Below are 23,452 nucleotides of genomic sequence, written 5' to 3'. Positions count from 1 at the left end.
TGAATCAGAAAGGGAGTTTTTACAGAGTAACTTTGAGGAACAAGAAGTTTTGACCTGTCTGAAGATGTGTGCAAGTGACAAGGCCCCAGGTCCGGATGGATACACAATGGGTTTTTTCAGAAAAAGTGTTGGGACATTTTGAAGGAAGACATCATGGCGGCCTTCAACAACTTCCATTCTCAGGAGATGTTTGAGAAAAGCTTCAATGCAACATATATAGCTTTGATTCCAAAGAAGACAGGTGCGAAAGAATTGAGAGATTTTAGACCGATCAGTCTGATAGGGAGCTTCTACAAATTGCTCTCAAAAGTCTTAACCGAAAGACTTAAGAGGGTGGTAGGGAAAATTGTCGATGCTCAACAAATGACTTTCATCAAAGGAAGACAAATAATAGATGCTGTGTTGATTGCCAACGAAGCTGTGGATTCAAGAATAAAAAAGAAGGAACCTGGAATCTTATGCAAATTAGATATTGAGAAGGCCTATGATCATGTAAATTGGAGCTTCCTACTCAGAATGTTAGAACTAATGGGTTTTGGGCAGAAATGGAATAGATGGATGAAATTTTGCATATTTACTATAAAATTCTCCATTCTCATAAATGGATCTCCTAAAAATTTTTTCCATTCACACAGAGGTCTAAGACAAGGTGATCCTTTATCTCCCTTTCTATTCATTATAGCCATGGAAGGATTGAACAACATGATCAAAACGACTAAAGTCAGTGGATGGGTTAAAGGTTTTGAGGTAAACAGGAGTGGGGCAAACAATCTAGAGATCACACATCTCCAATATGCTGATGATACTCTAGTCTTCTGTGATGCCGAAAAGGACCAACTTAGATTCCTAAGAATCATTTTGGTCTTATTTGAGGGAGTCGCAGGATTACACATCAACTGGAGAAAGAGCAATATTTTTCCCATTAATGAAGTTAACAACATGGAGCAACTGACACAGATATTGGGAGGAGAAGTTGGGTCCTTACCAACTGTTTAACTTGGGATGCCTCTTGGTGCAAGATCCAAATCAAAAGAAATCTGGAATTCAGTCATAGAAAAGTGTGAGAAGAAGCTGTCAAGATGGAAATCACAATACCTATCATTGGGGGGCAAGCTAGTTCTAATCAACTCAGTATTAGACTCACTTCCTACTTATATGATGTCTTTGTTCACAATTCCAGCAAGCATTTTACAGAGATTGGACAAACTCCGAAGATCATTCCTTTGGCAAGGTAATAAGGAGAAAAAGGTCTTCCATTTAGTTAAATGGAAGACACTCACAATGGATAAAAAACAAGGTGGTTTAGGAATAAGGAATTTGAAGAATCATAGCAAGGCTCTTAGAATGAAATGGTTATGGAAGTACTCTCAAGAACCCCAATCTTTATGGGGCAAAGTGATCAAAGCAAAGTATGGTGAGGAAAATAACTGGGTGTCAAAAAAAGTCAGAACATCATATGAAGTAAGTGTGTGGAAATCCATCAGAGAACTTTGGCCTATAATGAAGAATCACTCCTCCATAAGAGTGAACAACGGAAGGAACACATCATTCTGGAATGATAATTGGTTAGGAAACGGAAGCTTAAAGGAAAGATACCCTGATATGTTTGGTTTAGCACAAAACCAGCATAAGACAGTAGCTGATATGAGGAGTCATCAAGGATGGGAAATCGCTCTAAGAAGACAGTTGAATGACTGGGAGATAACAAGATTAGCTGACCTTTACAAAGAGCTGGAAGCATTTAAAGGATTACAGGAAGGTTTTGATTCACTTTGGTGGAAGAGGCACAAAAGGGGGGTTTACCGGGTGAAGGATGCATATAAGATTTTGAATCATAATAATCAACAGGTGGACCCATGACCTTGGAAACATATATGGAAAACAAAGATTCCATACAAGGTAGCTTGCTTCACTTGGCTACTAGCAAAGGAGGCGGTATTAACCCAGGATAATCTCATAAAAAGGGGAATTTCTCTGTGCTCAATATGTTTTCTGTGCGGGGAAAATGCTGAAACTGTCACACATTTGTTTCTACATTGCAAGATTACAGACCAACTATGGAAAATCTTTATTAGTCTTAGGGGTATTTCCTGGTCAATGCCATACAGGCTTAAAGATGTCCTTTATAGCTGGGAAGAAGCTGGAGCTGAAGCAACTAGTAGAGATAGATGGAGGATTGTCCCGGCTTGTATCTTGTTAGAAACTAAAGAAGTTCTATATTTCATATCTAGAAGAGAAGATTACAAGGCCTATTTATAATACTAATTCACCTAATCTATTAGTTGCCATACACCTAATTACACCTACTATACAACTCATATACATGTGCTAGCTATGATGTAGTACATGTGTATACATGTGCTACACAACTTGTATTACACCTACTATACAACTCATATACATGTGCTAGCTATGATGTAGTACATGTGTATACATGTGCTAGACAACTTGTATGTCAACACTCCCCCTCAAGTTGGAGCATATATATTGATCATGCCCAACTTGTTACAGATATATTCAACTCGAGCTCCATTCAAAGCTTTTGTGAAAATGTCTCCCAATTGATCTCCAGTTCTAACATGACCTGTAGAGATGAGCTTTTGTTGAATCTTTTCACGAACAAAGTGACAATCTATTTCAATGTGCTTAGTCCTTTCGTGAAATACAGGATTAGAGGAGATATGAAGAGCAGCTTGATTATCACACCACAACTTTGCTGGCAATGTAGTTTGGAAGCCAACTTCACTTAATAGTTGATGTACCCATACAACCTCACACACAGATTGTGCCATAGCTCTGTATTCTGCTTCCGCACTAGATCGAGATACGACATTTTGTTTCTTACTCTTCCACGAAATCAAGTTTCCACCAACAAAAACGCAATATCCTGTCGTGGATCTCCTATCGGCTTTTGACCCTGCCCAATCTGCATCTGTGAAACACTCAATGTTAGTGTGTTCATTATTCTTATATACTAGACCCCGTCCTGGAGATCCCTTTAGATAACAAAGAATCTGCTCCAGAGCCGCCCAATGCCTGACTGTTGGGGAAGACATAAACTGACTCACAATGCTGACAGAGTATGCGATATCGGGACGAGTTACTGTAAGATAGTTCAGTTTCCCAACCAATCTCCTATATTTCTCTGGATCTTCGAATAACTCACCGTCTTCTTTCACGAGTTGTGTGTTAGGAACCATTGGCATGCTGCATGGTTTAGATCCCAACTTTCCAGTTTCAGCTAACAAGTCAAGAGTATATTTCCTTTGGGACAAGAAGATGCCTTTCTTGCTCCGTGTAACTTCAACTCCCAAAAAATACTTTAGTTGCCCTAAATCTTTCGTCTGAAATTGAGTGTGAAGGAAAGACTTTAGAGTTGAAATTCCTGTAATATCACTTCCAGTAATAACGATGTCATCAACATATACTACCAATAAAAGAATACCATCATCAGACTTTTTATAAAACACCGTATGATCGCAATTGCTTTTCTTCATCCCATATTCTAGAACAGCCTCACTAAATCTGCCAAACCAAGCACGGGGACTCTGTTTCAGCCCATAAAGAGATTTTCGAAGACGACATACCTTTCCACACTCCCCCTGAGCAACAAACCCAGGTGGTTGCTCCATATATACTTCTTCCTGAAGATCTCCATGTAGAAAAACATTCTTTATATCAAGCTGATGCAGAGGCCAATCATAAGTAGCTGCCATGGAAATGAATAATCGAACAGAAGCTAACTTGGCGACCGGGGAAAAAGTATCCAAATAGTCGACTCCATAGGTCTGTGCATACCCTTTTGCAACAAGGCGTGCCTTAAGGCGAGCTACTGTCCCATCGGAGTTAAACTTAACAGCAAATACCCACTTGCACCCAATAGCCTTTTTGTTAGTGGGCAGATCGGCCAACTCCCAAGTACCATTCTCATCTAAAGCCATCATCTCTTCTATCATTGCATCATGCCAACCTGGGTGGGACAATGCTTCACGAACAGTTTTAGGTATCCTAGCAGAATCTAATGATGCAATAAACGAGCTAGAAGAAGTAGACAAATGGTCATAAGACACAAAAGAAGAAATAGGATAAGTACATTGTCGTGTACCTTTGCGAATGGCAATAGGAAGATCCAAACTAGGATCTGAAACACAGGAGGTTGGATCTACCGACGAAGCAGAAGTAGGTAAAGGATCGGGTTCTGAGGTTTGTTGTCGCCTGGTATACACACGAAGAACAGGTGGCTGCTCGGATGGTCGATCGAGGGAAACGGGTGACTGAGGAAGAGGTGTTGGAGAACTAACTGGATGTGTGACAGTGTAGACCAAAGTATCATCTTCTTCCTCAGGACTGTTATAAACATATGAAGAAAAGAACGGATAATTTTCATGGAATGTGACATCGGCAGACACTAAGTACCTTTTGAGATCTGGAGAATAACACCGATAACCTTTCTGAAGACGTGAGTACCCTAAGAACACACACTTAAGGGCCTTTGGATCTAATTTAGTTACCTGTGGACGAACATCACGAACAAAACAAGTACAACCAAATATTTTGGGTTCAATAGGAAATAATGGCTTAGAGGAAAAAAGAATGTTGTAAGGAATATTACCATGAAGTACAGAAGATGTCATACGATTTATTAAAAAACAAGCTGTAGAGACGGCATCAGCCCAAAAACATTTTGGCACTTTCATTTGAAAGAGGAGTGCTCGGCCTACTTCAAGAAGATGTCTATTTTTTCGTTCCGCAACCCCATTTTGAGAAGGGGTGTCAACACAAGAAGATTGATGTAGAATACCATTTGTAGCCATATAATCTTTAAACAAATCCGAAAAATATTCTTTTGCATTGTCACTCCTTAAATTACGAACGGAAACATTAAAATGAGTTTTTATTTCAGCACAAAAAGCACAAAAAATTGAAAACAACTCCGAACGATTTTTCATTAAATATAACCAAGTAACACGAGAATGATCATCCACAAAGGTAACAAAATATCTAAAACCAGTTTTAGAGATAATAGGACATGGACCCCAAACATCGGTGTGAACTAACTCAAAAGGTAAGTCGACCCGTTTATTGACTCTAGAAACTTTAGGAAGGCGATGGTGTTTAGCAAACTGACATGACTCACAATCTAAAGAGGAAATACTCTGAAACTGAGGATATAACTTCTTCAAACTAGACAAGGATGGATGACCTAATCGACAGTGTACATCAAAGGGAGACAACACAGTTGAACAAGAAATGGATTTCGGCACCTGTGATTCAAGAACATAGAGACCCCCAGACTCAGAACCTTTACCAATAATTTGCTTCGTCGTAAGATCCTGAAAAAGACAATAATTGGGAAAAAATGAGACACAACAATTTAGAGTACGAGTAAGTTTACTGACAGATATTAGATTGAAAGAAAAATCAGGCAAATTTAAGACGGAACTAAGGGAAAGAGAAGATGTTGGGTTAACAGTGCCAGACCCTAAAACATATGAGGTAGACCCATCGGCTAAAGTAACTGTGGAACATTGGGTATGTGACTGAAAAGTGGAAAAAAGTTTAGAGTTACCTGTCATATGATCTGTGGCACCAGAATCAATGACCCATTTGGATGACGAAGAGAGGAGACACTTAGTTGTTTTACCTGACTCGGGGATAGTATTGATAGGAGGAGATAATGATTGAGATGGTGAAATAGTCTCGGAAGTGGCGATGTTGGCATACTGAGATCTTTTGTTCTTATTCTGAAGCTTCACACAATAACGTATGGTATGACCGAGCTCATGACAATAAAAACATTCAACTTCCCCTTGCTTTAGGTCTCGACTATCGCTACTCCGATTGCGATTACTATGACTCATATTCTTTTGAACACGGCTAAGCAGAGCACCACTATCGATCGTGGCTGTCGGACTTGGATGAGACTTTTCAGTACGCAACACTCTTGTAAAGGCCTCTTTCAAGGAAGAGATAGCAGTCCCAGATAAAATCTGCGATTTGGCCCCTTCAAATTCGGGAGAAAGACCAGAAAGGAAACTCATGACCGCCAGTTGTTCACGCTGAGCCTGTTGTACCTTCACATCTGGACTAAACGGCAATATAACATTAAGCTCATCATACACCTTCTTAAACTCTGAGAAGTAAGTGGTGAGAGAGCGATCTTGCATGGATGGATGGTAAAATGCCTGGCACACATCATACATGCGAGACAAGTTTCCTTTGCCAGAGTACAAAAAATCTAAATAATCCATTAGATCCTTCACATAATCACAATGAGAAACTAGATCATTTACCTCAGTGTGCATCGAATTCTTGATTTGGAGAAACAATTTTGCATCCTTCTTTAACTAGACTAATTTAGTCTCATCCTTGGGTGGATCATCAACCAAGTGGTTCTCTTTGTCGATGCTCCGCAAATAGAGACGAATCGTCTTACTCCAATTCATGTAATTGGAACCCATGAACTTATTCTCCGTAATTTTGGACATAACCGGAATAACATCAACGGTAGGTTTCGTTTCAGTCATCTTGCACCCGAATAATAGTAGAATCAAATAGTCAAGAACAGTGCAGTGAAATTTGAACAATGCAGTGAACAGTGATATTTGAACAGTACAGTGAACAGTGAATAGTAATATTTGAACAGTGAACAGTGAACAATGCCGGAACAGTGATCTTGGAAAATGAAAGTTGTCAGGAAAAAAAAATTCTGACAGTACCACTTTGGTCGGAATAGTGAGTAGAAAAATCTGTAAAGAAGTGGCCGGGGCAAAAAATGGCCGGAAATAGTGAAATAGAATCAAAGCAGCGAACGACTGTTCTGAACAAAAATAATTCGAACGGGGAAAAAAAATTCCCAACAACAAACTGCTGAAAAAACTTCAATGCTCTGATACCATGTTAGAAATCAAAGAAGTTCTATATTTCATATCTAGAAGAGAAGATTACAAGGCCTATTTATAATACTAATTCACCTAATCTATTAGTTGCCATACACCTAATTACACCTACTATACAACTCATATACATGTGCTAGCTATGATGTAGTACATGTGTATACATGTGCTACACAACTTGTATTACACCTACTATACAACTCATATACATGTGCTAGCTATGATGTAGTACATGTGTATACATGTGCTAGACAACTTGTATGTCAACACTCCCCCTCAAGTTGGAGCATATATATTGATCATGCCCAACTTGTTACAGATATATTGGCCGCGCCAAGTGACAAGCGCGCATGTGCCTCTGTCGCCCCACCGATATCCCTCGCCAGCGTCCAACCGCAGGCAGATGCCAACAGCGCCGCGCGTGCAGACAATGCCGCGCGCGCAGACCCTGATGCCAAAGACTATGCTGCCGACAACGGACCTGTTTCCTGCCTTATAGCAAACTAAGTCTTTTTCATTGTAAATATAGAGTAGTTTTATTCCATGTAATTTCATTATGTTTCTCTAGCTTAATCAAGTCTAGTCTTGTAGCTTTGGATTATTTTTTTTAAGCATTATTAAGGGGGACCAAACAATCAAAACTTTCTAGCAAGCAAACAATTCTCTGTACTGGTGTCTCTCCCCCTCGACACCGCATTTCCTTTCTGTAATAGCTTTCATTAATGCAATCAAGCTTTCTTTCATTCTCAATTCTCATTCCTGTTCTCTCAATTTCTCTTGACATTGGTTTTCCCGTACGGCACTGACAATCTAGTCTAGCGTACGGAGGGGACCTCAGTTGGCGGACAGCAACTGCACTGACATCAGTTGCTTAGCCTTACGTCGCCCTTCCAAGGAATCTCAGGAAGGCGCCGCGTAACAGTTGGTATCAGAGCCTAGGCTCGACATCGGACGAGGGAACGCATTGCCATTACCACCATTTCTGACCATGGTGAATCATGGGGACCGCATTGCGGCCCTTGAACAGACGGTTGACGGATTACTGCCCATCATGGATACGGTGCCTGAACTAAGAACCAGCCTAGGGCAAAGGTTGGATGACCTGGACCGCAGGGTGCTCCAGGCCGAAGTTGACATAGAAAACATCAGTCGTGACTCCGAGGGAGATCGGCAAACGGCAGCCACAGAGGCAGCCGAAATTTTTGGCAAATTCGAGGGACTCCAACAGGAGCGTGCCGAGGATTTAGCTTACAGGGCACAAGAGGCAGACAGGGTGACTGCCATGCAACAAACTATTGACGACTTGACAGACAAGCTCAATGTTGTCAATGCCGCTTTACAGGGCCTACTGCGAGGCAGTGGAAACCAGGTCGGGGGCGCTGCAAACCCCACCTCCGCGACACAAAAACTGAAAATTCCTGAGCCAAAGCCATACAGTGGAGCTAGGAATGCCAAGGAAGTGGAGAACTTCATCTTTGATGTCGAACAATATTTTGATGCTGTTGGGGGCCTAGAAGAAGCTAAGAAGGTAGCAACTGCTGCCATGTATCTTCAGGGTGATGCTAAACTCTGGTGGCGGGTGAAATACGAAGCCATCAAGGCCGGTGAAGATGCTCTCGAAACATGGGCAGAACTGAAGGCAGCCATCCGCCTACAATTCTTCCCCGAAAATGTTGAATACAATTCAAGGAGAAAGCTACGGGAGCTCCGTCAGACCAAATCTGTGCGGGACTACGTGCGGGAATTCTCCGCGCTCATGCTAAGCATACGCGACATGGGGGACAAAGACAAGCTCTTCACTTTCCTAGAAGGGCTGAAACCTTATGCCCGTATGGAGCTACAAAGGCAACGGGTAGATACCCTGCCCAAGGCGATCCAAGCAGCTGAATGCCTTGGGGACTATCAAATGGAAGCTCGGAAGGATAGGCCTCAACCGCCTGCCCGAGCGGGATTCAAAGGGGGCCAGTCTAACAATGCTGGCCCTAGCAGAAGTGGGGGAGATCGGAGCTCAACCAAACCTAAGGCTCCCTCCACAGGCAGCAACAGTGCTGCGTCTAACAACAATGATCGGGGGAGGAAGCCTCCTTCAGGGTGCCGTCATTGCGGCGGACCACATTGGAACAATGAGTGCCCACATGCACAGATGAATGCCCATCAGACTTTTGATGATGGGACGGATGACGATTCAGACGATGCGGATCAGACTGAACCAGTAGGTGCCTTCAATGCAATTGTTGGCTCCATTTCTGAGGCATTAGCAGAGACTAGTGCTGGTATCCGTAAGAAGAAGGACCCATGTCCAGTCACCAAGAAAGGGAAAAAGAAGGCGGATGATGAGACTCCTCTTAAGCACGAGAGGACCTTAATGTTCGTTGAGATGAAGGTGAATGGCAAGCCCATTCGGGCCATGGTAGATACGGGTGCTACCCACAACTACTTAGCCTCGACTCAGGTGGAGCGCCTTGGTCTAGTCGTAGGGAAAGGTAGAGGCCGTGTCAAGGCTATCAACTCACCTCCCCAGCCAGTGGGTGGAATAGCCAAAGAAGTACCGATGAAGCTTGGCCCTTACGAAGGAAAATTCAACTTGCGCGTGGTGATCATAGATGACTTCGAGTTGATAGTTGGATTGGAATTCCTGAGGCAAACCAACACCATGCCTGTACCGTATGCTGACATGTTACTGATGATGGGAGCAAACGGGGCCAAGCCCTGCGTTATCCCGTGCATGCCCATGAAGATGGCCGTTGAAAACATCTCGGCCTTGCAGTTGAAGAAGGGGGTCAAAAGAAACGAACCTACGTTCCTGGCAACCCTCTGCATCGAAGATGTAGAATGCTCCTCGGGTCCCATTCCTGAACCCGTGAAGGAGCTACTACTAGAGTTTGAAGATGTCATGCCACAAGACATGCCAAAGCGACTACCGCCTAGGCGCACTGTGGATCATGAAATTGAGCTGGTGCCGGGCGCGAAGCCACCTGCCCGGGCGCCTTACAGAATGTCACAACCCGAACTCACCGAACTTCGGAGACAATTGACGGAAATGCTAGACACAGGGATTATCGTGCCCTCCAAATCCCCATACGGGTCCCCTGTGCTATTCCAAAAGAAACATGATGGTAGTCTACGACTCTGTGTGGACTATCGGGCTCTAAACAAAATTACTGTGAAGAACAAGTACCCTATTCCGTTAATGGCAGACTTGTTCGATAGACTGGGTGGTGCGACAGTGTTCACCAAAATAGACCTGAAGACAGGTTATTGGCAAGTTCGGATTGCAGAGGGTGATGAGCACAAGACGACCTGTGTGACAAGATATGGGTCGTACGATTTCCTGGTTATGCCATTCGGCTTGACTAACGCCCCAGCTACATTTTGCACTTTGATGAACCAAGTCTTCCGGGAGTACATTGATGAATTCGTGGTGGTCTATTTGGATGACATTGTGGTATATAGCAAAACATTGGAGGAACACCTGATGCACTTGCGGAAGGTCCTAGCTCGATTGCGGGAGCATGAACTATATGCGAAGCTATCTAAGTGCTCCTTTGCTCAAAAGCAAATTGACTTCCTCGGACATGTCATTGGGGAAGGGCGGATCAAGATGGACCAGCAGAAGATTCAGGCAATCACAGATTGGCCGCCACCTAAGGATATCCACGCCTTGAGGGCGTTCCTTGGTCTATGCAATTTCTATCGGCGATTCGTGAAAAACTACTCCCTCATTGCAGTACCATTGACAGAACTCCTCAAGAAGGTCACGCCTTGGGAATGGGGACCCAAGCGAGCGGAGGCCTTCAACGCATTGAAAGCGGCTATGTCTAGTAGCCCCGTCTTGGCCCTTCCTGATCTGGCCAAGCCATTCGAAGTACAAACAGATGCATCTGACTATGCCCTCGGTGGCGTCTTGCTACAAGAAGGGCATCCTGTGGCGTACGAGAGCCGGAAGCTAAAAGATGCAGAGCGGCGCTATGCCGCCCATGAGAAAGAATTATTGGCTGTCGTCCACTGCTTGCGCCTCTGGAGGCACTATCTGCTGGGAACCCCGTTCGTGGTCAAGACAGACAACACAGCTGTTAGCCATTTCATGACCCAGCCGAAGTTGAATGGTCGACAGGCCAGGTGGCAGGAACTCCTAGCTGAATTCCACTTCAACCTGGAGTACCGAAGTGGGAAGACCAATCATGTTGCTGATGCGCTCAGTCGGAGAGCTGATCTAGCATCAGTGTGCTTACTCGCCACCCTAAGGGGGAGCGAGGTAGCCACCTCCATCAAGGACCAGATACAAGATCTACTCATCAGAGATCCTGCTTCACAGTATTTGGTTGATTTGGTAGGACAAGGCAAGACTCGCCAGTTCTACATGGAAGATGGTTTTCTGAAAGTGAAAGGGAACCGACTTTATGTTCCTAAAGGAGGAGATCTACGAAGGACTCTTCTAGCGGAATGTCATGATACTCTGTGGGCCGGCCATCCCGGTGAAGAACGCACCATGGCGTTACTTCGCCGTGCATATTATTGGCCTCAAATGGCCGATGACGTTGCTCAGTATGTGAAGACTTGTCTAGTATGCCAGAAGGACAAGTCAGACCGCTTAACACAGGCGGGACTTTTGGAACCACTAGCTGTCCCAAAGAGACCTTGGGAAAGTGTTTCCCTGGATTTCATCACCGGATTGCCCAAGGTCGGGGATCTAACAACTATCTTGGTTGTGGTAGATCGGTTTTCCAAATATGCTACCTTTATTGCTGCCCCACAATATATATCAGCAGAAGATACAGCTCGACTCTTCTTCTCTCATGTCGTCAAATATTGGGGCCTACCCAAAGATATTGTTAGTGATCGTGACTCACGCTTCACTAGCAACTTTTGGACCCAACTCTTTAAGTGTCTTGGGTCGAAGCTGAATCACAGCTCAAGTTTTCATCCGCAATCTGATGGCCAGACGGAGCGGTTCAATGGTATGTTGGAGGAATATTTGCGTCATTTTGTAACCGGATCGCAGAAGAATTGGGTGAAGCTTCTGGATGCTGCTCAACTGTGTTTCAATTCACAAAAGAGCTCTAGTACAAACAAAAGCGCTTTTGAAATTGTTACCGGACAGCAACCGCTACTCCCACACACAGTCAATGCACCAAATATGTCTAAATCTCCTCGAGCTGCTAGCTTCTCTAAAGAGTGGAAGCAAAATTTGGAGATAGTGCGGAGCTATCTTGTCAAGGCTCAAAAGCGGATGAAGAGGCATGCTGATCAGAATCGTCGCTTTGTTGAATACCAAGTAGGAGACAAAGTGATGGTCAAAATTCCAAAACGTTACTTATTTGCAGGGGTCCATGACCCTCGCTTATTGCAAAAATATATTGGACCCTTGTCCATTGAAAGGCGTATTGGGAAAGTTGCATACCGGGTGGATACCCCAGCTTGGTGGAAAATTCATCCTGTTTTTCATGTCAGCCTCCTGAAACCTTTTCGGGAAGATACAGAGGATCCTTCAAGGAGCCAGCTCACAATACCCAGTATTCGAGGGCCCAATTCAACCGGGAAAAGGCGTGTTGAAGCTATCCTTGATGATAGAGTGATTCATGCCTCAAGGAAAGATCACCAGGAGTTCTTGGTGAAATGGCAGGGCTGTGATGCAGAGGAGAACACTTGGGAGAGGGGAACAAACCTCAAAGCCTACAAGAGCCTAATTGAAGATTATCTTGCAAGTAAGGCGCCGAGGACGTCGCCAACTCAGGTGGGGGAGAATGTCATGGGCGGCTTTCCAGCCGTGCCCCATGACCCCTTGGGCGCGCCCCGTGGCGTCCTAGCAAGCCTTCCAATGCCTAGCGCCACGGACGGCCCCGTGGTCTTGGTCGCGCCAAGTGACAAGCGCGCATGTGCCTCTGTCGCCCCACCGATATCCCTCGCCAGCGCCCAACCGCAGGCAGATGCCAACAGCGCCGCGCGCGCAGACAATGCCGCGCGCGCAGATCCTGATGCCAAAGACTATGCTGCCGACAACGGCCATGTTTTCTGCCTTATAGCAAACTAAGTCTTTTTCATTGTAAATAGAGTAGTTTTATTTCATGTAATTCCATTATGTTTCTCTAGCTTAATCAAGTCTAGTCTTGTAGCTTTGGATTATTTTTTTAAGCATTATTAAGGGGGACCAAACAATCAAAACTTTCTAGCAAGCAAACAATTCTCTGTACTGGTGTCTCTCCCCCTCGACACCGCATTTCCTTTCTGTAATAGCTTTCATTAATGCAATCAAGCTTTCTTTCATTCTCAATTCTCATTCCTGTTCTCTCAATTTCTCTTGACATTGGTTTTCCCGTACGGCACTGACAATCTAGTCTAGCGTACGGAGGGGACCTCAGTTGGCGGACAGCAACTGCACTGACATCAGTTGCTTAGCCTTACGTCGCCCTTCCAAGGAATCTCAGGAAGGCGCCGCGTAACAGTAAGTATGAACAAATTCAGACTGTGAAACTCTGATGGACAGTTTGGAGGGAAAGGAACAATAAATGTTTTGAAGATAGAAGCAATCCAGTGCAGAAGATCAAACTCAATTGTATTCTTCTTTTTTGTTTTTGGTGCAAACAGATTTACATAGAAGATACATTGACAATCATAGACATACTAGGATCTTGCTAGGTCTCGAATTAGAACATCTACTAATCCTCTCCATGTAAATCTGGTTTTCAGTGCAACCTATGTACTGATGTTTTTAATATATACAATAGTTACCAATTCAAAAAAATAAATAATCCAAGGTCAAATGGAAAAAGACCTTTAGGTTCTTAACAAAAACTATCAGACAAATTTGTAGCTATTTAATTATTGTTGTTCATGTTTAGTCTTTTGCTTGTTCAATTTATTGTACTTTTACTTGTTTGATATTCAAATCTAGTTATTTTCTTTTAATATATACTCCACTTGTCATTTTATATTCCACTAGTTATACTCTACTATTACTATTTGGAGAGTTAAATAGCATTTCGTTCACAATATGTTTTTCAAAAATATCATAAATAATATAAGTTATTATTTGGTGTACCTTTATATATATATATACACTCAAAAATATAAATGAAATGATTTACGGATTGAGATCGCAAATTAAATGGTGTGATCCTCGTGCGTTGAGCCCTACCATTCTTTTGAAACCGGACCAGTTGAAAAATTAGATTAATGTTTAGTATTTTTTTTGGTTAATTTGATATATATAAACATATATAAACATTCAAAAAATTACATCAATATAAGGGGGGATGAGATCCCTCGTTGATTGTCATCATTGTCTACCAAAGTCTCCCTATTACAAACATTGATTTTTCTTTCAAAAGTAGTTCCTAAGATGTCTGCCTACACTGCTTCGTTTACAAACACCGGAGGAACTGCCAAAAACTGGGTCTTGTAAAAGACTTCCTTCCTAGCTCCTTTGCGAGGAGGTCTGCCACTTGATTCTGCTCCCTGTAGCTATGGCTGGTGACTGGGTTCCCCAACTGCTCCATTATATACTTGCATTCAGAAATTATGGGGTTGTGAATTAAGTTGCCATTCCTTAACATTTCCAACACCATTTCAGAGTCGGTACCAATCACCAGAGGTGACAAGCCTTGATTTAGGGCTATTTTTAGCCCCGACCATAGGGATTGGAGCTCTGCCCTAAGGCTATCAGTGTTTGGGAGCCCCCTCATGAAGCCTAACATCCAGTCATCCATGCTGTTTTTGAATACCCCCTATACCCCCTTTCCCTGTGTTAAGGCATGCATCCCCATCAATGTTCAGCTTATAATAGCCTTTATCTGGTGGTCGCCACTTTAGGTATAAGGTGATTGTTGCTCTAACAGGCCTTAAAGTGGCTGCTACATGGTGGTATTCAACAGCCTTAGCTATTGTATGGTGAACAGTGATGTGATTTTTCCTCTTTTAAAGACATTAGATTTCTTGGTTAGCCAGATTGCCCAGAGGCAGAATGACAAAAGTTGTTTCCATGTGATGCAAGCATTGTAGTCCACATTTTGGAGCTTATGCCATGTGTCTTCCCAATTTGGCATAGAAAAGGGATTTACACTAAAGCTAGGCTTTTGGGTGCAGTTGTGCAGCAAATGCTACCAGAACTTTTTGGCATTGGCACATTCAAAGATGTGGTTTATGTATTCTATTGCATGATCACAGAAGTAACAATTAGGGATAATTCTCAGGCCAATGTGATGTAAGTGATTCCCTATAGGCAGCCTGTTTTGTTGCATGAGCCATATGAAGAACTTGATCTTATTAGGGATCTTTAGTTTCCAAATCCAACTGAAGTGGTCTTCATTAGCATTGTCATTGTGCATAAGTGCATCAAGATCGGTGTAGACTGATTTGATTCTAAATGTGCCATTGGGGTTAAGGTTCCAGATTAGTAGAGGTGGAGCTGGGGATGAAGGTGTTTTGTATTATCAAGGTGATGTCATGGGTATTGGATAGGGAATGTAGCTGAAATCCCAAACCCCATTGGAGAACACTTCATTAATTCTGATGTTTATGTCTCTGTGGTGCCATGGACCATTAAGGATTTTATTTAGAGGTTGCATCTTGGGCAACTATGAGTCAGTAAGAAATCTAATCCTATCCCCTCTGTGAACCACCCATCTAGTGCAATTTGTGCAAATCTTCCAGCCCTTGGAGATAGTATTATTGTAGAGTCTCCAAGCAAGATTGGTGTAGCATGTTTTGTTCTTTAGGTGGGACTGCTGGAGGCCTAGCCCTCCCTTGTTCTTTGGTTTGGTGACAGTGGCCCACTTGACCATGTGTAACTTCCTTTTCATAGGAGTTATATCCCAAATAAAATTCCTTTGGATTTTGTCAATTTGGTTGGTAATTTTGGAGGGTAACTGGATGTATTGCATGACATGGTTTGAGATGATATTAAGGCAGGACTTGGCCAGAGTGGTTTGACCAGCCATGTTCAGGAACTTGGTTTACCATCTTGTCATTCTACTGTTAAGGTTATCTATGATGAACTGGAAGTCACTATTCCTAGGCCTTTTAGTGAATATGGGGAAACCAATATATTTCCCAAAGTCTTTAGCACCTTTGATGCTTAAAATGGCACTGCAAGATGTGGCACACTCTGCTTGGCAATTAGAGGAAAAAATCACTTTGGATTTCTGGAGGTTGACCTTCTGCCCAGATGCATCATTGAAATTGCCCAAAATGGCTAAGATTGTCTCACATTTTTTTTTATTTGCTCTGGCAAACATAGTGAGGTCATCAACAAAGAATATGTGGGAGATTCTAGGCCCTCCCCTGCTGATACTGATAGGGAACCAATCCTTATCAGTTACAGCATTGTCAATATCTCTTGAAAGCCTTTCCATGCATATGATGAACATGTAGGGAGACATAGGATCCCCTTGCCTAATGCCTCTGCTGGGCTTGAAGTAATCAGTCTAGGTACCATTGACAAGGATGGAGATGGAGGTTGTATTGAGACAGGACATGATGAGGGTGGTAAGTTTAATGGGGAACTTGAAGAAGAGAAAGGATTCTCTGATGAAAGACCATTCTAACCTATCAAAAGCCTTCTCTAAGTTCACTTTCAGAATCATGCTGGCATTCTTACCGTTCATGTTTTGGAAGTGGGAAATGTACTCTTGGACCATAATGGCATTATCAGCGGCTCTTCTATTGGCTAGAAAGCTGGCTTGAGTAGGGCTAATGATGTTTTGAAGCAATGGTTTGATTATATTGACAATGATCTTAGTGATCAACTTATACATTGTGTTGCACAGACCAATTGGCCTGAAGTTTTTCAGCATAGTGGCATTTAGGGATGAGGCGGAGGTTGGTTTGGTTTATTTCAGGTTGGACCATACTTATGGAAAAGACAGTGTTGCAGAATTGGATTACACTGTTAGAGACTATGTGCCAGCACTTCTGATAGAAGAAGGGGTGGAGGCCATCAGGCCCAAGTGCCTTCATGGCCTTGAAGGAGAACATGGCACACTTGATTTCAGAGAGCCTAAGGGTGGAGTCAGTGGTGTCCTGCTCCCTGGTATTCTGTACATTAGTACTATCAGTGATGTGGATCTTGTTCAGCATTGAGCTATGGTGTTCAGGGGTATAAATCTTGGTGAAGTAGTTAAGGATTGTGTCTTTAATGTCCTTGGGATTCTGAATATTGTTCCCCACCTCATCCTTTAGGGACATGATCCTGTTCCTCCTCCTTCTGTTAAGCGTGGATATATGGAAGAATTTAGTGTTAGCATCACCCTCACTTAACCAATTAATTCTGGATTTAAGCTTCCAGAAGTCTTCACTCTTTAGAATGACAGAGAAGTCATGTTGAAGCTTGGCTTCAAGCTCCTGAAGGAAGTGCTAAAGGGGTAGGCATTGAACTTCTGAATGCCAGAAAGTCTGGCAAGAATATGCCTTTTCCTATGGAAGATGTTGCCAAAGACATGTTTATTCTAGTCAGCTACTCTATTGGTAAAAATAGAGGTAGCTTACATGATATCAGTACTAGCATCAAAACTGCCCTCCACAGGAGGGATGAAGTCAGGGTGGCTGCACCACATAGATTCAAACTTAAAAGGCTTGTTGGCCCTGTTGTGATTCTGTTGGAGAGGACAATAGTCTGAGTGATTCCTAGGAAGGTGGGTAACAGTTGATTCAGGGAACTTCTCAATCCAAGTATCAGTTGCAAAACACCTATCAAGTCTTTCTAGGATTAGGTCTTGCTTATTGGAGTATCTTTTATTACATCAAGTATATTTAGAGCCTTTAAAACCTAGGTCCACTAATTTGCAACCGTTCAAGCATTTTCAGAATCTATTGCTTCTATTAGTGTTCAAGCTATTACCCCCAAACTTATGGCTTTTAGAAGTTCATTGAAATCCCCTCCAAGAAGCCAACTACCCCATACACAGAAGCCAGATCCTCTAATGTATTCCGGAACTTATTTCTATTATTGACACAATTACTAGCATATATAGAAGAAAAAAGCTATTTAGTGATGGAGGGGAGTACCTTGACTATGACATGCACTCCCTGTGGAGTAGTAGCTACTTCTTCTAACTTAACCAGATCATCCTTTCACATGAGAACAATCCCACCAGACTGTCCAATAGTAGGGGGATTGGAATTCGGCATCAAACTTGAGCTTATCAGTTAGATGTTTGTGGTCTGCCATTCTAGTCTCCAGCAAGACCAGCATGGCAGGGTTATGGAGCTTCACCATAGATGAGCAGTGCCTACAGAACTCCGCAATGTTGGCCCCCTAGCATTCTGTATTATGAAGTTCATTAAGAGGGTGCTTGGGTTGGATCTCTCCTTTTGATTCCCTTCCCTTTTGTTCACTAGGATTGGGTTCATGGTACCCACCAGAGGGACCAATCACTGCTGAGTTTTATGAGTTTGGAAATGAGTGTACCCGGAGATCGAGTTTGAGCTTATGAGCTTTTTGGGGCACATAACAATAAACATTTCTTCCGACTACTCTTTGAACTCTATCTCCAATGGTTCCTGCATGAGGAATGCCTTTGTCTTTGGCATCCTTAATTTTTCTAGCATGTTCTCCAAGTCCACATTGGACTCTTTGAGATAGTGCAATGCCATGGTGGTGCCCCTGCTCAGAAGATTGATGGGTGAGAGTGGTTGTAATGGTGGTGGCTGTGGAACTTGGACTATTGGTGGCCAGAGTTGGAAGGTTGGAGATGGGACTGGAGCCTCCAGGTTCATGAGTGGGAAGAAGGCCATGAGTTTGTTGAGTTCCTCGATGGAAAGAGGTTGTTGGTGCCTTATGTACTGGGCTTGGAGTAAAGTGGACATCCATAACTGGTGTCCAAAGTTTGCAACACCAAAGTTTGCCAGACCCTGGTGGAGAAGTTGTGTGGCTAGTCGAGCTAGGTACCTGGGATTTTGGATGGTTATTTCCATTGGGACCGACCCAACTATCATATGGAGGTTCTGGGTATGTCCTTGGAGTGCCATTTCCAACCATGACTTCGGCTTGAGCTCTAGAGGCTGGAGGCATTAGGGTGTGGAGATAGTTAACGGAGTTGTGGTCTGTGTTTGGGAAGGAGGGTTGTTGTTTTCTATCAGAAAGGATAGAGTGAATGAGGCTCCCCCAGGGCCTAGCTCAAGTGGCAAAAGGTGGGGGATTTGTGTCTTAGGTCACAGGTTCAAGCCCTCACACCATGCAAAAGCAAAGCCTGGTATTTAAGTGGAGAAGGCTAGAGGGGTGAACCCATTATCCACCGAGTTTTGAAGGCTGCGGTTGGTCCAAAGGATCGGCCCCAGACGGATTTCTCGGCCATAAAAAAAAAGAGAGGATAGAGTGAATGAGGCTAGTGGTGTGACTACGGGTGAATGGAGGACAGGAGGAGGGAGAAGCATTATAGTCCATCTCCTCTTTGGGTTTTGTGTGGGACAATTTGCCTTTTGCAATTAGTCTTGAGGGATTGACAGGGGGTGTCACCTCAAAGATATTATTGGTTCTTGGGTTTGTAACAGGTAATTGATTACCTTCACTAGAAGAGGCAAAGTTGGGGGATAGAAGAGAGCGTGTAGTGTGTTGCGTAGGTGCGAGCGCATTAGAGTGGCCTTTTGTGAGTGAGTGGGCCAAATTAGGATGGGATTTGTGCTGACATGAGATCCTTTTCCAAAAAGGAGATATTCTCTATTTGTATTAGAGTACCCGATTGGGAGGAGCATTGTCGGGGGGGGGGGGGGGTCGACAATCCCATTTTCGTAGATTGCATTTGGTTTTTTGGGAATGTAAATATTTCCTAAAGTGGCATCTTTTGTGTGTCTGACTTGGGCAGATGCCTTTTTCAGCCCAATACGTTTTGCTTGTGGGGCTTCACTTGTTTTGACACGGCCCCCTTGTGAAGATGGGCCTTTATCGGAGTTGGGCCTTAAAGACTTTGAGTCTTGTTGGATCTCTGTAGCCCCCTGTAGGACCCAAATGTTCCCCTAGATTCAGATGTTCATGCGCTTTAGGGTTGCCTCTGCCACTAGTGGTGGCATTGAGGTAACAGGAACGTACCTGTATCTTCACTGTACCGCCTTACCTGGATCACGGACTGCTCCGGCTTGTCTTTGCTAGTTGCCACCAAAGCTTGGCAGTACTTACTAGGTACTTGGCGACATCAGTCACCTTCTTGATTCCAATCCATCACCAACCGCAAAATATTAATTGACGTAAAGAAAATGAGTTTCAATGACTTTGGCATTTCGACCACCGTTGTAGGATTTTAGTTCAAGTACCTTAATTTTCTACTGCATTGATGCGAGGTTTAGAGCACTTCTTCCAAGATTGCCTCTCCTCTGAGCAAGCCTTGTGGTGCATTAGATTGACAATAGTTTGTCAATAGCTATCTTAGCTACATCCTTTGCTACTGTTGCAAGGCCTCTAATTCAAAGATCTCCACTGCATCATTGTATGCAGTAATGCGGTTTCTCTCGGAGTCATCACTTAACGAATACAAGTTAGATTTAGCTTAGGTGCTGTGCATGTGAGGTGCCTCAGTTCCTCAGCTACTTGCACACTTGCAATGTGATTTGCTTGATATTTCTAGCCACCTGTCATGATAAGAAGTGGTGAGCGTTACAATGTATCCCTGTTCGAGTGTCGAGCTAATGCCCTTGTATCAATTGTCACACCACATGTTCTCAAGGTGTCTTAGAAGGCTGACGTAAGACAAGGGAACAAATTTTGTGTGATTGTTTTATTCCAGTTGTCGAACTCTTCTTTTTGGCGAAGGCCCTTGGCCTTAAAGGGTGTTATTTCAAACTTATCGAAATAGTAATTTGTCGTCGTTCGATCGAGGTCGAACTCTTCTTTTTGGCGAAGATCCTTGGCCTTAAAGGGTGTTATTTCGAACTTATCGAAATACCAGGATGACTTAGTTAGCTATATCTAGTAGTGTCGGAGAGATAAATGAGTCTTCCAACCAACCTCTAATATCTCTCCTTATCAACAGATTCTCCAACTCCTGTTTGTAACTTGTGATTGCTTTCAATAGGCGATTTTGCTGGTTTGCATCCTGTCATACCAGTTTCTTTCAAGAGATCTAAAATATACTTTCTTTGAGAAAGAAAGATTCCCATTTTCGATCTGGCAACCTCAATTCCCAAGAAGTACTGCAATTTTCCAAGATCCTTGATCTCGAATTCCGATGCCAACAACTTCTTCAATCGAACAATCTCTTCTTTGTCATCTCCTGCCATTACTATATCATCAACATAAACTATGAGAAGAGTGACTTTACCGCTTTGATGTCTTATGAATAGAGTATGATCGACATTGCTCTGTTGGTAACCAAAAGAGATCATTACTTTGCAAAATCTGTCAAACCAAGCTCTAGGGGATTGCTTCAATCCGTACAAAGTTTTCTTCAATCTGCACACCTTTTCTTGACTCTGTTCAGTATCAAATGTAGGAGCAATCTTCATATTCACTTTTTCTTCCAAGTCTCCACGGAGAAAAGCATTCTTCACATCAAATTGTTGTAAGTCCAAATCAAGATTAGTTGCACAAGATAAGAGAATTCTAATAGTGTTCTTTTTAGCAATAGGGGTAAATGTTTCTTGATAGTCAACTCCATAAGTTTGAGTGAATCCTTTGGCCACCAATCTTCATTGAATCTTTCAACCGAGCTATCAGCTTTGTGCTTCACAGTGAAAACCCATTTGCAGCCAACCAACTTCTTGTCTGGGGTTGATGTGACAAGCGGGCCTTTATTTCTTCAATCAAAGCTTGCTTCCATTTAGGATCTGCAAAAGCTTCCCTCCAATTCAAGGAAATAGACAATGTAAAGGCTCTATAGGACAGAGACAAAATTATAGGAGACAAGATTGGATAAGGGGTGTTTAGTGGTTCAAGATCTGGCTGCAATTCTGTGAGCAATAAGCAAATTTAACTCATTAGGAGTTGTAGATAGCTCACCAATAGAAGAGGGTTCCGTAGAAGATGATTCGGCTTTAGTAGATTGCATGATGGCTTCTTCTGCTCTGTTTTTCCTTGAGTAAGTCATGAAATCAGTCTATCCAAACGCCTAATAGTCTCCCCCTAAATTCTTTCTTCAATTTCACTTTTCTTTGTGGTAGTGTATCAATAGTGGCGCCAGGGAGAATAACCTCTTCCTCCTTATAGCTCTCCCCCTGAAGAGGTAATGGTGTAATACTGAAATAGGGCTCACACTCTTGAAACGTAACATCCATGCTGACAAAGGATCTCCTAAAGGGAGGATGATAGCATTTGTACCCTTTTTGTGTTGGAGAATACCCGATAAAGACACATTTAAGAGCTTTAGGATCAAGTTTCCCTGAGTTTCTAGTGCGAACAAGAAGAGACACTCAAACACCTTCGGAGGAACAACATAGTCATTTTTACCTTTTAAAGCTTCTAAAGGACTGAAAATTGAGGGTTTTAAGCGGCATTGTGTTGATGAGATAGCACCTACTAAAATGGCATCCCCAGTAAGATTTGGTAGATTCATGGTAAACATAAGAGATCTTGCCACTTCTAACAAATGCCTTTTCTTCCTCTCAGCAACCCTATTTTGTGCTCTAGTATAAGGACAACTTGGTTGGTGGATAATCCCATAAGACTCTGGATAAGCACGAAATTTTCTATCCATGTATTCTGTGCCATTGTCAGTTTGTAAGATTTTATCTTGGTCTCAAATTGAGTACAAATCATCTTATGAAACGACTGAAAATAGGAGAAAACTTCACTTTTGGCCTTTAACAAATATACCCAAGCCATCCTAGTACAACAATAAAAAAAGTAACAAACCATCGACTACCAGACAAAGAAATTGTTTGAGGAGGACCCCAGACATCAGAATGAATAGTCGAAAAAGGAGTTGTACTTTTATTATCACTTAAAGGATGAGAGTTTCTAGTATGCTTGGCAAATTCACAAGCATCACGCAATAAGGATTCGAACTCAGTTCTAGAAAATAAGTTAGGATATAATTTCTTCAAAGCAAAAAATGATGGGTGCCCCAACCGTATATGCCACTGTATTATTTTTTGGTTGACTCCTTATTTCCTCCAAAAATGTCCTGACCAAAGTTTTGAGTTCCATCAATCCAATATAAGTCATCATGCAATCTACCACTACCAATCCTCTTCCTTGTTTGAAGATCCTGAAAAACACAATGATCAGGGAAGAACTCAGCACTGCAATTTAGTTTTTTGGTGATGGCACTAACAGATAACTGGTTAACAGGAAACTCAGGTACATGAAGAATCGATGATAATGTAATATGGAGTACAAACAACTTAACCTGTTTCAGAGACGGGAGTTAGGGAACCATTGGCTATTTTGACATAATCCCCTTTGGGACTAGGAGAGTAATTTTGAAAGCCTTTAGAAGAGCATGTCATGTGTCTATTCGCACCAGAATCAATAATCCAAGAATTAAGGTGAACATTAAAGGCAATACTTGACTGCGCATAGTTGGAACTGGCAATAATAGAATGGTCAAATTTGTTCAGGACGACGACGAAGATTCTGAACTTCGTCTGAAGACAAAGATTCACCGAAGGTAGTTTCTCTAGATGTTTCCACA

The 23,452-nt window shown here is 42.7% G+C and overlaps 1 protein-coding gene across 5 annotated transcripts in view; it reads left to right on the top strand.

The window, feature by feature from the left end:
• LOC104247965 (histone-lysine N-methyltransferase ATX2-like) overlaps positions 1 to 23,452 on the top strand; it is a 73,061-nt gene that overhangs the window by 27,784 nt on the left and 21,825 nt on the right. The window lies entirely within an intron of this gene.

This window comes from Nicotiana sylvestris, chromosome 1, assembly GCF_000393655.2.
Source record: "Nicotiana sylvestris chromosome 1, ASM39365v2, whole genome shotgun sequence".
In the NCBI taxonomy this organism is placed as follows: domain Eukaryota; kingdom Viridiplantae; phylum Streptophyta; class Magnoliopsida; order Solanales; family Solanaceae; genus Nicotiana; species Nicotiana sylvestris.
This window is presented reverse-complemented; position numbering and strand designations above follow the sequence as displayed.